The sequence below is a fragment of the Lygodium microphyllum genome, chromosome 30 (assembly GCF_053477565.2).
Source record: "Lygodium microphyllum isolate KBCC chromosome 30, Lygodium_microphyllum_v1.1.10, whole genome shotgun sequence".
NCBI classification, from domain to species: domain Eukaryota; kingdom Viridiplantae; phylum Streptophyta; class Polypodiopsida; order Schizaeales; family Lygodiaceae; genus Lygodium; species Lygodium microphyllum.
Genome location: NC_141164.1, coordinates 12,662,157 through 12,674,945, shown reverse-complemented (window position 1 = coordinate 12,674,945; position 12,789 = coordinate 12,662,157).

Genomic DNA, 12,789 nt, shown 5'->3' with positions numbered 1-12,789 from the left:
TCTCCTCGGAAAGCTGCGTAAAATTGGTTGATTGTGGTTATGGTTCCAGTCTCTATACTATGATACCATACTGCAGCCCTTCCTTTTAATGCCATGTTAAAGAACATCATGAGATGTCCCTCATCTTGGATGCGGTAATTAAACATCAATCTTTGGAATTCACAAATGTGAAACTCCGCATCTTCTTCAGCTAACCCATTAAAAATGGGCAAAGGAACTCCTAAAGCTGGCAGATCTGACGTCCCTGCAGGAATTGCAATGGGTTGTGCCATGAAAACAATCGGATTGACAATAGGAGTTTGAACTGATGGAATCACACCCCCACTTGAAGTGGGTTGACTTGGTGGAAGAGAGGAAGAACTTGCGCTTCCTCCTGCACCTAAAGGACTATGTGCAGCAATTGGGTTAGTAAGACCACTGCCTCTTATGCGTATCGGGCTACTCCTTTGAGAAGAATAGTGACTTACAATCTCCAACCGCTGTCTAGTCCTCTCAGCACGTTCTACTTTTTGTATTTCGTCTTGACAGTCCTTGTCAGAGGACATAAACCAACTTTTTGGTCCCTAACAACCCTAGATTCGAGAACCACCACTTGCTGGCAGCTCCCGGCAAGCGCACCACTGATGGGACCTCAAATGGGCCGGCACTGGCTATGGCACTAGTCGGACCTCATGCTCATGATAGACAAACACACCCACACGGCCTCGTGGGCCAGGAGCGTCTATCTGCTGCTAAAGGACGAACTGTCCTAAAGCCTAATCTATGCATTTATAGTTTTGTAGTTCAACATTTTCCTTTCTGTAAACTCCATAGAGGGAGAACCCTTACACATTGGCAATAAAAGCCACGATAATCACATACATGGGAGGCAACCTCTCGGTGGAATCACTGTGGCCCCACTGCAGCTCTCCCACATCGCAGGGATTGGGCCCTTGATGCGCTGCTCAACATATAGAACAAACGAACAAACTCCACTCTTTCATTTTTTAAAGTACTCCAAGAGATACCATGCGTCCTTACCAAATAATTTCTCAAGAAACGAATGTCTATCCTACGGCTTAGGATGCCTTTCCACACTCAAGCGTGGGTCATCGTCATCGAAAACATGTGCTATGCATCCAGTGTTTTTATTATGATACCATGGTTTACATGCACATGCAAAGTGGATGATCCTAAGGTACTCAAACATAATTTTAAATCGAAAACACGTGGTGCACAACCAAGCTTTTCAATGCATTTACTAACCCATTGCAGCGATGTAAGGATAGCACCGAGACAACACTCGTGCTACTATCCTCTTAATTAAAATACACCATGAACTCTATGTCATGATATGCATTAGAAAATCAGCAACAATCAGCACGCAAATTACACCATTCAAACATCCCAACTCCCTACGTTTAGGTGTTGCTTTCGTTGCATAGGTGTAGAGGTTCATTTTGTCATGTTTTGATGTATAGAAAGTGATAAATCACAAACTTTGATAAGGAGATAGGGCAAACTGAGGCTAAACCTCATGCTTTTCCACCACCATACATCCACAAACAATCATTATATTTTTCCTTATTTTTGTAAGCCGTATTTCTATTTTTTCCCTTATTTTCCCCATTTTCATGATTTATTTGGCAATAAAATATGCTATTTTTTGATTTTTCTAGTTCCAATCATTTCAACATACTAACATTCAATTTATCTTCTATTTTTCCCCATGGGAACACCTTTCACCCACTCGAAATGGAAAAACTACAATTTTACCGCTTAAAAAAAAGCATTTCGGGTTTACGAAAATTAAATAGAGGATGTAAATCATTGCAAAATCAAGATTTTTTGATAAACAAAAATTACTCATGATGCAACTAGCACGCAAACAAATTTTCATCCAATAAGAACATAATTATCATCATAAACTATAAAAAATCCTTCATTTTTCTTCATAAAAATGGTCATACCGTGTTTTTACGTAACCCGAGACACCTTGAATGACTGCACAACCAGCAGACAGAGCCTCCATTGCTCTCAATCCAGTGCTGTACATCAATATTCAGCATCTCCATCAATCTCCATCACCATTTCCTTCATTCTCCCTTCCCGGTTCCTTCTTCAAGAGAGTGCACATGAACAACCCATAGAGGGGAGAGAGAAGGAGGAGAGAGAAACACTAGATTCCGATCTCTTCATCCAGACAGCCATATCTTGGGCGAAGACCGGCGATAGAGTTAGCCAAGAGGGAGAAGTTGAGGCCCAATCTTTGATTTATGGGGTACTTGCAGCCTCCAAATCAATATCCATGAGGGGGGGGGGGGTGCATTTTTCGGCGCCTGCATCCTCACACCATATCCATGTTTCTTCATGTTTTTTCCACACCATCTCCTTCCAAATTGAGAGAGGGGGGTTAAAATTCCCAAAGGGCACCCCCCCTTTGGTCCTCTCAATGTCCACCTTTTCAAATCTTGGCCAATTTTTGGCCTCTTCCTCATCCGGGCTCTGTTTCAGCCTCTGAAAAATCCTGCGCATCCGTCTTGACATCCCACACTAACTGGCAGCTCCTGACATCCCGCACGGTAGTTTGAAAAATTATCAAAAATCCACAAGTGTCGCTCGGGCGCCTTTTAAAAGCCGTCTTTCACTTGGTGCTTAAAATCGTCCTAGCTGTAGCCACCGCCTTCGATGTTAAATAAAATTTCCCTAAATTCTGAATTTTTTGGCAAATTTTAGGCACATCCTGGGCTCAAAAATCCGCTCTCAAACTTCCTTAAATTGCAAGTGTTATTAAGTTTCTACCTTGATTAACTTAGGATATTTTTGTAGGATCATGTTTCTACCATATATTATCATTGAAATATTAAATGGCTAATTGATGTTGCGATTGTAGTGCTCTCACTTAGGATGACTCTTAACTAAATGAATTTGTTGGGTTGCAACTATAAGGATGTTAATTGCCTCAACAGAGACAAATTCTTTATGGATGAATTTATAGCTCTTTTGAATTGCCATTGTTATTAAGTTGCTATCTTGATTAACTCATGAACTTATAGAATCATGTTCATACCAAATGATTCAAGACCAAACCAAGGACGTCTATGATTGTAGATAAAGAAAAATACTTGATAACTTAAAAAATGAGAAAAATCTTGTGACAATTTGAAAAATGCTTAGGATAAGTAAAAGATCTTATGATATGAGAACTAGACTTTACTTGCCTATAAAGATTTAGGATAATTCAAAGCATGAAAGACATTAATGATACATCCATATGAATAAAAATGGATTTCTTTGTTTGTGAGATAGCATTTTAATGTTTTTAATGAAATTTACTTGGGTATGGGTAAGTGAAAGTTGGAAACTCACCTATTATGATAGATGTATAATTAGGTTTCTCTCATATGGATATTGATTCAGATGGCTTTGAGCAAAGCTTAGATAAAGAGTTTGGGATTTCATCTATTAAAACCACCTAGTGTATAGTAGGCATAAGAGGATGCTAAAGTACCTAGAAGTGATCGAGGTCCACACACATCGAGTAGAGTAAGAAAGTCAATGTAGCAATTGACATATGATAGCTATGTACTTTATCACTATGCATACATAGCTAAGGTTATATAGGATGTGGAACTTGTTTGTATTGAGGATGTAGTGGATAATGAGTATTAGGATCGTGCTATGAATGAAGAAATAGCTACACTTAAGTGGAATGACACATGGAATTTGGTGCCTTTACTTGAAGGCAAGAAAGATATTAGTTGCAAATTGGTTTATAAGGTTAGATAGATCTATTAAGCATTATCAGACATGATTGGTTACCAAAGGGTATGCATAGACTTATGGTATTGATTATGATAAGACTTTTGCTCTAGTGGCTAAAATGGCCATTGTAAGGACTAACATAGCCATGGTTGTATTAAAGGGTTGGATCATGCATCAAATGGAAGTTAAAGAATGTCTTCTTGTAGTGGGAGTTGTAAGAGGAAGTTTATGTGGAGCAACCATTTAGTTATATGGATGAGAATAATCCGAATTATATATGCAGGCTTTGTAAGGCCTTGTATGGTTGAAGCAAGCACCTAGGGCACAACATGACAATTGGTTTGGAGAGTTAGTTTATGCATCTTGCACAAAAGCCACATTTGGATAAAGTGCAATGCACATTGCGGTATGCTAAGTTCACATTGGATTATACCTTATTCTTTGGTACAGGTGTACCATTGGACTTGCATGGTTACATTGATGCAGATCAGACTAGTAGTGTTTCAAATAGGTCTATTTGTGGTTTTATGTTTTTCTTTGGAGTGTTGTTGTTACTTGAAGTAGTAAGAAATAGCTAATAGTTGCCTTGTCTAGTATAAAGGTAGAGCATAGAGGTGCTATAATTGTAGCATGTGAGGTAGCTTGGCTATGCAAGCCACTTAGTGATTTGGGAATGCATGTGGACAAGAAGGTTATTATCTACTGCGATAAACTTAGTAGCATTCAATTGACTAGAAACCTAGTGTATCATGCACAAACCAAATATATTACGGTCCATTACCATTTATTCGAGAGCGGGTCCTACTAGGTGATATTGACTTACTTTACATTAGCACATAGAGGATCAAACTACTAACATTTTCATTGTAGCCTTGGGATGAGAAGCTTCAACACTTTAGGACTATGCTTAGGATTCATGAACTCATGTTAAGCTCAAGGGAGAGTGTGCAGATATTGAACCCTACATGAGCTAGTATCCACTACGTGCCTTGGTGATGTGGTAGGATATTACTCACTAGCATGTTAGGTGATTGACATGAGGATATGCAAGTGATTTTATAGTTGGACTATATCTAGGTAGTCCAAAGCCTTGGTTATGTCACACTCATTATACCACCTCTTCTTTCTTTAGCAGGTTTACACTTAGTGACTATGTGTACATATATTATGGTACTTTCATATTAGTCTTTTATCATGTTTTAGACATATATTTTTTGTGTGGAAGAAGATGAAAGAAGAAGAAGAAGAAGATTTCAGCTCTATCTCTCTATGTGCTCAAGTCTATTGTTTTTGTGTGTATACTCTTAGTTTCTTCACCTCTCTCCTCTCTTCTTTATTTTTATGATCTTCCATATATATCTCTATGGCATCATCATCTTGGGCATATGTCCCTGAAAGGAATGAAATACTTACTCATTTGTAGTATCTTGCATCTCTTGATTACTCATGTTTTAATTCATACGATCATTTTCCTTATGGTAGATAAATACGTAACTCTTATAAAAAGTCTTGTTCTATACATATGGATGAGCCTTTGACTCTTGCCAATTCAAATGTTTGTAGTCCCATGCCTTGTTAGTGAATAGGTGGCACAAAGTACTTGTTATATTCATAGATCATTATTCACATAAAGTTTGGTTCTATTTTATTAAGTCAAAATTAAATGTTTTATCTACATTTTAGTACTTTCTTGCTGGGGATTTAAAAAAGAAAACTCTCGATTTGGAGTTTTTTCACAAAATTTTCCAAAAGTTGGAGTTTTTCAATGTACTTGCCAAAACTTGGAGTTTTTTCACAAAATATAAAACTTTATGAGGGATAATCTTGTAATCCATATTGAAAATTTGTATTAAACAAGCTATTCAAGGGACCATGTTTTTCAAACTCTCAAAATATACTGAAGAGAGAAAAATGAACAAAATTGGGATGCTATCACACATCTCAAAAAGTACCCTTATCAATCAAACTAATCTCTAAAATAATGAGTCAATCTAAACAAAACACAAAAATAACTCAATATAGAAAAATATAATTATTTTTCTTGCAACTATTTAGGTAAATTATGAAAGCCACTTATATATAACTATTATATAGTATCGAGATGTGGACTTGGCAGCAACAAAGGTCAATATCTTCCTCATCTTCTTCACTAATCACTCCAAAGCTTCTCATATATGCAGTGGTTGTAGGGAGCTTTAACTCTAACATATCTAGAAGGGATATAGACAACCCTCTAAGGGGAATTAAAACAAAGTGATCAACAAGCTTTATGGAATAAAAGTGAGATTACCTTGAGAAAAAAATTGTCACAACTAACAAAAATGAACTTGAGCATCAAAAATAAGAAAAACAAAATTTCTTTGTACACAAAATAAGCATAATTTATAATGAGATCCATCACCTACAGATAGGTAGCCCCCTCAATGAATACCAAGCTTTATAGATGTATTCTTCATAGCAAAAGGGAAACAATAAACTTGCATACTTTTCATAATAGGAGTAGAGGAGCAAGATCTAGATTACCTTGAAAAAAAATTGGCTCAAACAAAAATGAAGTTGGAGCATCAAAATCAGGAAAAATGAAATTACTTTGCATACTAAATAAGCATAGTTTACAAAGAGATCCCTAACTTATAAATAGATGCCCCCTCAATGAATCAAAAAAGCATGATCAATAATTCCACTTTTAGATCCTCGTCCAATCACGTCCACAAATGGACAACAAACCATGATTAATAATGTCTACTTTTACTAGAGTTCTCATTATGCTCAAAAAGAAAAATACCAAATATGTGGTCCCTTCACATCATGTATCCAAAATGAACGTCCACCTCCACTTCTTCATATGCCCTTTAAATCTTCCATTCACTAGTGCATGGTTCCCATCTCATTGAACAATAGCCAAAATAAAACTCTCAAGTCTTTGATTTGCATTTTATGTGTCGAGGAAGGGCAAGCATAAAATTTAAATTAGTTTGCTTAAGGGAAGGTTGATGCATCATCATATGTTGATTTTTGTCCATCCCAAGCACACGAATCTAGACATAATACATGTGCTTTTTAGGCCAGGAAGGGTTTACTTTCCAACTCTCTCTTTTGAAAGTTAGGACATGTGCAGAAGGGCTCGGGATCGACATGCACCTCATACAAATGCTCTGACATAACATAAAATATAACTTTCTTATTTTTCACCACTACTTTCTCTTCCATGAAAACTACATCCAATGCCTTAGCCAATGCAAATTTTCTTTCTGCATCCTTGGAAATACCATGTCTCCATTTTTTGCTTCGCTTGCCACTTGAAGAGGTAAGTGGTCATGTCCCATGGGTTGTAGTATTTTTGGGGGTAAGTGGAATGCTATCATGCTTGAATGCAAATCCTCCTTTTATAAGAATTGAAATCTCCTCTACAAAAGCATTGGTGCCCTTGTCAATAGATCAAATCCTTGGTCACAAGGGCACATGCTTAACTTGTTTATCAACATCCCATGTATGCTCCACATCATGATTGCAAAACCAGAACCATTGTGCAATAGGCTTACCTTGAAATTCCCTCTTTGACCAAAATGAAGGGCATAGTAACCCAGGTGATCTACTTTCTATCACATTGCAACACTTCTTTCTATTTATAATACCAAAACATTTTCATTTTCAATGAATGGGCATTCTTCGAATGGCCCACAAACTTCTATGCATTTCCTCCTCTGAGACAATATTAGTTGGGAGATCCATTTCAATTGGCACTGCATGGACCTCATGGTCCAAGCCTACTTTTGTAGCTTGGTCATTTCTATTTTAAAAATTTATCTTGCATGGTCGTCCTTTTTGTTTTCTATCCCTTGAGTCCATTGCATAGCCATGTTTATGAGAGCTACAACCATCTAGAGCTCTTCTTTTCCTTTGAACTGTTTCTTTGTTCCCATAAATGAAAGGCTCTCCATACACGGGGGTGCCAAGAACTGCTCCTTGAACTATTCAAGCTATGAATGCAAGTAAAGGGGTGTTTCTTGCAACCACCCTATTAATAAGAGCATCCATGTCGGGACCACTTCCAGAGTATCTTCTAGTTGTGAAGGCTAGTTGCCTTGAACATTGAATATATGAGTTGATCAAGGCAGTGACTCATGCATCATGTAAATCAATTTTCTTCTTTCCATCCTCCCCTGCCAACCAACTTGCATGCGCACTCTCAAAAAGATTTGTGTTGGGGATACAAGCCCTCTCCCAAGGACTCAAGGAATCCTGCAACCCAAAAAAAAGTCAACAATTCCTCTTACATGTCTATTTTGTTCTCGTACTTGGGTATTTCCATCCCAATGATATTAGTACATGTGCATGTAACAAATAAAAACATTTACATGTGTAGTACTATCCCAATGGTCTATCCTATCCTCCCATGTAAGCTTTGTTCCCAATGAAACAAACATGATCACTCTCTTCCTTCCAATACATTCTCAAGTCCCCCATTGAAAACAATGCGGATCGCCATCCAATTTTCACCTGCTTCATCCGCCATAAAACCTGTAAAGTCTACAGGAGGGTGTCCACACTTGAGCATCACATTATTAAGGCATCTCCAAAAGAGAATTTGTGTTTATGTATCCTCTTCCTTTGTATCACAAATAGCAATCACCATGATCCCCTTCAAGCTACAATAAAAAATGTAGTGATCAGCAACTAAAATATGTCAATGAAAATTGATAATAAGTAAGGTTCCCGAACGAACCATGGATCATACACAGAACAAGACATTGTTGCCTAGTCATCTATTCTATGTGTAAAGTCAAAGTGAACCCAAAAATTGAAAAGGTCTCCATTTCTGAGCGTCGCATTCGATTGACCAATTCCACTCCAGAGCCAGGTCCTTTAGTAGACATCTTGAAAATGTAACTTTTTTCACACACCCCTCCTTGCCTTGGAAATCTACTACCATGAAAAAAAGGAAACATGCATCTTTTTTTCAACTCCAAAATGTTATCAAAGCCATCTCCAACAATACACGTTTCCTTTTTTTTCTGGCATGTCACGATACTATTGAACCTATAACCTCAACAAAAGGAAGTTTGCTAAACCAATGGCAATGCTACAAACCATAGTTTGCATACTTGAATAACCAAAACTAACCTTTGATTTTGAACTAATGGCATCAACTCCTCCGAAAAGTTTGTAAGCTCTTGTTCTCCCTCCACCTTTGAACCATTAGTTGTCAAAGATTCAATGATAATTTGTTTTGCTACAATCATTTGAATCTTCCTAGCACCACAGTGTCGATTCACTTGCAAAACCGAGTCAACTAGAGATCTACTTTTTTTAATTGCAGCCATTGAAGTCCCTGGTTGCACATTCTGTGTGTGAGTGCCTACATGAAGCATCAATCTCTCCATGCTTGTGTCCTTTGGCAAAATATAATAAACTTTGCAATTACAAGTTGCATAACAAGTGACAACTTTACTACAATAGTGACAAGTGATGGAATGTTTTTCTTCACTTGCAAGTAGTCCCTTGCTCACTGTGTTGTTGAGGTAACCATGAAAATACATTTTATTATGTTTATTGTTGCTCTCATAGTAAGGACAATTGACTTGATGGCATTGTAAATCTCCAAGGCAATGGCTAATTCTTGAAGTAGCATCAGGGAAGATATTAGTTGGATGGGTTCTTGTCCAAATACTGTTGCTACATCCCATCCATGTTTGAAGATGTGCCATATGTAGGTAGAAGAACGAAAGCAACAAAACCATTGTACTCTCTTGGAATCTCACTAACAAAAAAAGGGCCTTCACTCATCTGCAATAAAGCCTTCAACTTCTTTCCTTTGAGGCTGTTTGCAATCCGAGGTAAAATCTCTTTCTTTATCGGTGGAAATGAATGAGAACTATTAATTCCACCATCACACTCTAAGTCAATAGCCGAAGTTGATACAAGTGCACAAAAAGCATTTGTTATAAGTGGAGAAGAAGTTTGAGATGACATCTTTGGGAAGGAATCGGATGAAATGTCTACCACATGTCCCGAAAGTGAATGAGCTTGTTTGCTATTTTCTACAATGTATAGTCCTTCACCATGGTCCATTGTGAAAGTGGTATCACAATGTACAATTTTATACTGACATGAAAGAGAAGAATCAAGAAAAAATTGCTATGCACCATTGATATCCGATTGGCCATGAACTGCGATCTATTCATTGCAAGCATCAAGTTGGAAAATAGCATGCGAGCCTACCAGCTTCTGGTCAGGGGGTAGAAGTGATTGAAGAAAAAAAGAGCTCACAAGAATCTTTCCATCCCTCAGGGGGGCACAATACATTCTAGTGATTGGGAGCCGATTGACCATTGAAGAGTAACTTCTTCCATCGTCTCTCACAAAAGCCGGTTTGAAACTCAGCAAACAATGGAGCAGCTAATGAGAAATATTATATCTGATAGCATGCCTATTGTTTATCAATTTCTTTATACCTAGAAATAATAGTCAGTTACCCCCACCAAATATGGATTAAATGAGCTCTTACTCCATGGGCAAGTTCTTAGTGACGGTTGAAGTTGCGAATCAATCTATTAATGAACCAAATTATTACAAAAGTCTACATATTGAAAAATCATAATAGTTAGTTAAATTATTTTTTAAAAAAATCATGTCTTTTCGAAAATAAATTTAGCAAGTATTTATAAATTGTTTTCGAGGTCATGATGAAGCACAGATTTTTATAAGCACATTTTATTTGGTCAGATGTCAGGCGCTGTCATCATTTACACATTTTAGTAAATAAGTTTTCGGTGTTTGAGAGAAACATTCTCTCATGATGGACATTCAATATGCACCTACCTCTTACATTGGAAGTTGTGTGCAATAGTTTAAACATATTTTCTTTTTTGTCTTACGTTTTATTACTTCCTCCTCCTCCTCCTCTTCCTCTTCCTCCTTCTCCTTCTTCTTTTTCCTTTTCTCTTTTATTTCCCTCTTCTTCTCTCCCATTGCAAGTTGGAAGGTAGAAAAAAGAAGCAAGAAGGAGAGCAGCCACTACAACAAGCTCAAACAAGACCAACATTCTCCATCAAACTTACCAACTAAGCTCCATACTACATCCCCATGACTCAAAATCTATATTTCAAGTTTCGTTTTTCTCCATGGCTAAAAAAATCGAAGAGGAGGTTGACAATGAGAGGACAAAAATAAGAGGGGAGGAGAACTTTGGGACACCCGGGGCTGTCTGCGTCAATGCAGACAACTATCAGGGATTGGGCGCAGCCTCCTTTGGAGGGAGGAGGAGGAGAGGGAGAAGGTGGGGAGGAGGAACCCTGAGTACCTCCCAGTTGTCTATTCGCAGAGTGTTGTTGGTGCGATTCGGGTAGTTCTTGGTTGCGGCATTCTCTATCTCTGAGAGCGTATTTTTGAGCCCAGGATGTGCCTAAAATTTGCCAAAAAATCCAAAATTTAGGGAAAAAATATTAAACATTGAAGGCGATGGCTCTAGTTAGAACGATTTTAAGCACCAAGTGAAATACGACTTTTAAAAGGCACCCGAGTGACACTTATTGATTTTTGATAAATTTTTAGACTTCCGTGCGGGTTGTCAAGAGTTTTCGGCCAATGCGGGATGTCAAGCTGGACTCGCAGAAATTTACAGCACTCGATTTGGAGCCCGGACGGGGAAATGGCCAACAAATGGTCAAGATATAAAAAGGTGGACACTTGGGAGGCCAAAATTGGGCATGCCTTTTGAGTTTGGACCCCTCCCCCCCCCGCCCCCAAAAAAATTTTTTATGCACCTTTTGATGAAAAAACGTGGAGAGAGAATGTGGAGGCATGTCGTGATGAAGAACGACCGATTTTTGCTCCTCCTCTCTCCACATCATGATTTTCTGGCTGTGAAGAAGCTATGGAATGGACAATAGGGGGCAACTTCTCTCTATGGGCCGATCTTATCGCCTGTCTTCGCTCGTCCAATGGTGGCCTGAATGAAGAGATGGAAATTTAGTCATTTTCTCTTCTCCCTCTCTCTCCCTTAAGAGGCTGTTCTTGTGTGAAAGAAGACAATGAAGAATGGTGGAGGAAAGCTTGTCTGGATGAGACCGGATTGCTTCCAGATCGATGAAGACATGAAGATTGCTGATCTTGAAGGTGCTGAACATTGAATGAGGGTTGACACGCAGTCCCGCACCAAAATAGAGATCCCGAGACACAAAGCCTAAGCGGTAATTCAATTTTTATGAAGAAAAAATGAGTTTTATGCTATTTGTTTGATGAAATATTGTTCCCATGGGCTGATTATGCATCACAATGTTGTTTGCTGTGATTTTGATCAATTTATGCTCAGAAAATCAGAAAATCATAAGTAATATGGCTGAAATTAATGTCATAAAACCCATAAAACATGCGTTTAAGGGGTAGAAATGGGTTTTTTGCAAAATAAATGGGAAATATGAGACATAATGCCTACAAATCCATGAAATTTTGCTGTTAAGGAACCTAAGGGCCACAGCCCATAATCAATCTTAATTTTTAGTCATTTTTTATTGAAGAAAATAGAGAAAAAATACCAAAAATGGTGGAAAATGGGTTTTAAATGGGAGAAAATTAGGAAACGATAAAAGTAAAATTTCAAAAAAATTACATAAGTGTTTGTGCAATGTATAATGAAGGTAGAGTACGAAGTTGGCCTTGGTTTACCCTCGTTTCTATGTTTTTGTCCGTGTTTATCGCTTTCTCTATAAAGAAATACACATAAAATGACTCTTTCACCTATCAACGAATGCAAAATATTAAATGGTAGGGTGAAAGGGGAGGTTGAGCGTCAAAATATAAATTAAAATTTGTTTTCTGTGTTGCATCAGGCCTATAGGACGTTGTTTTAAAATAAAGGGAAAGGCATCATGAGCATAAGGCTCGGTGTCTGTTCTCATTACATAAACGTTAGCATTGAAATTATGAAAAGATTGGTTTTGCACGATGCACAATGCTGATTTTTTTAATATTTGTGCACTATACCATTCACATTATGCACTATGCATAGTTCATGGTATCAAAGGAAAAGCTCCTAGACTGCAT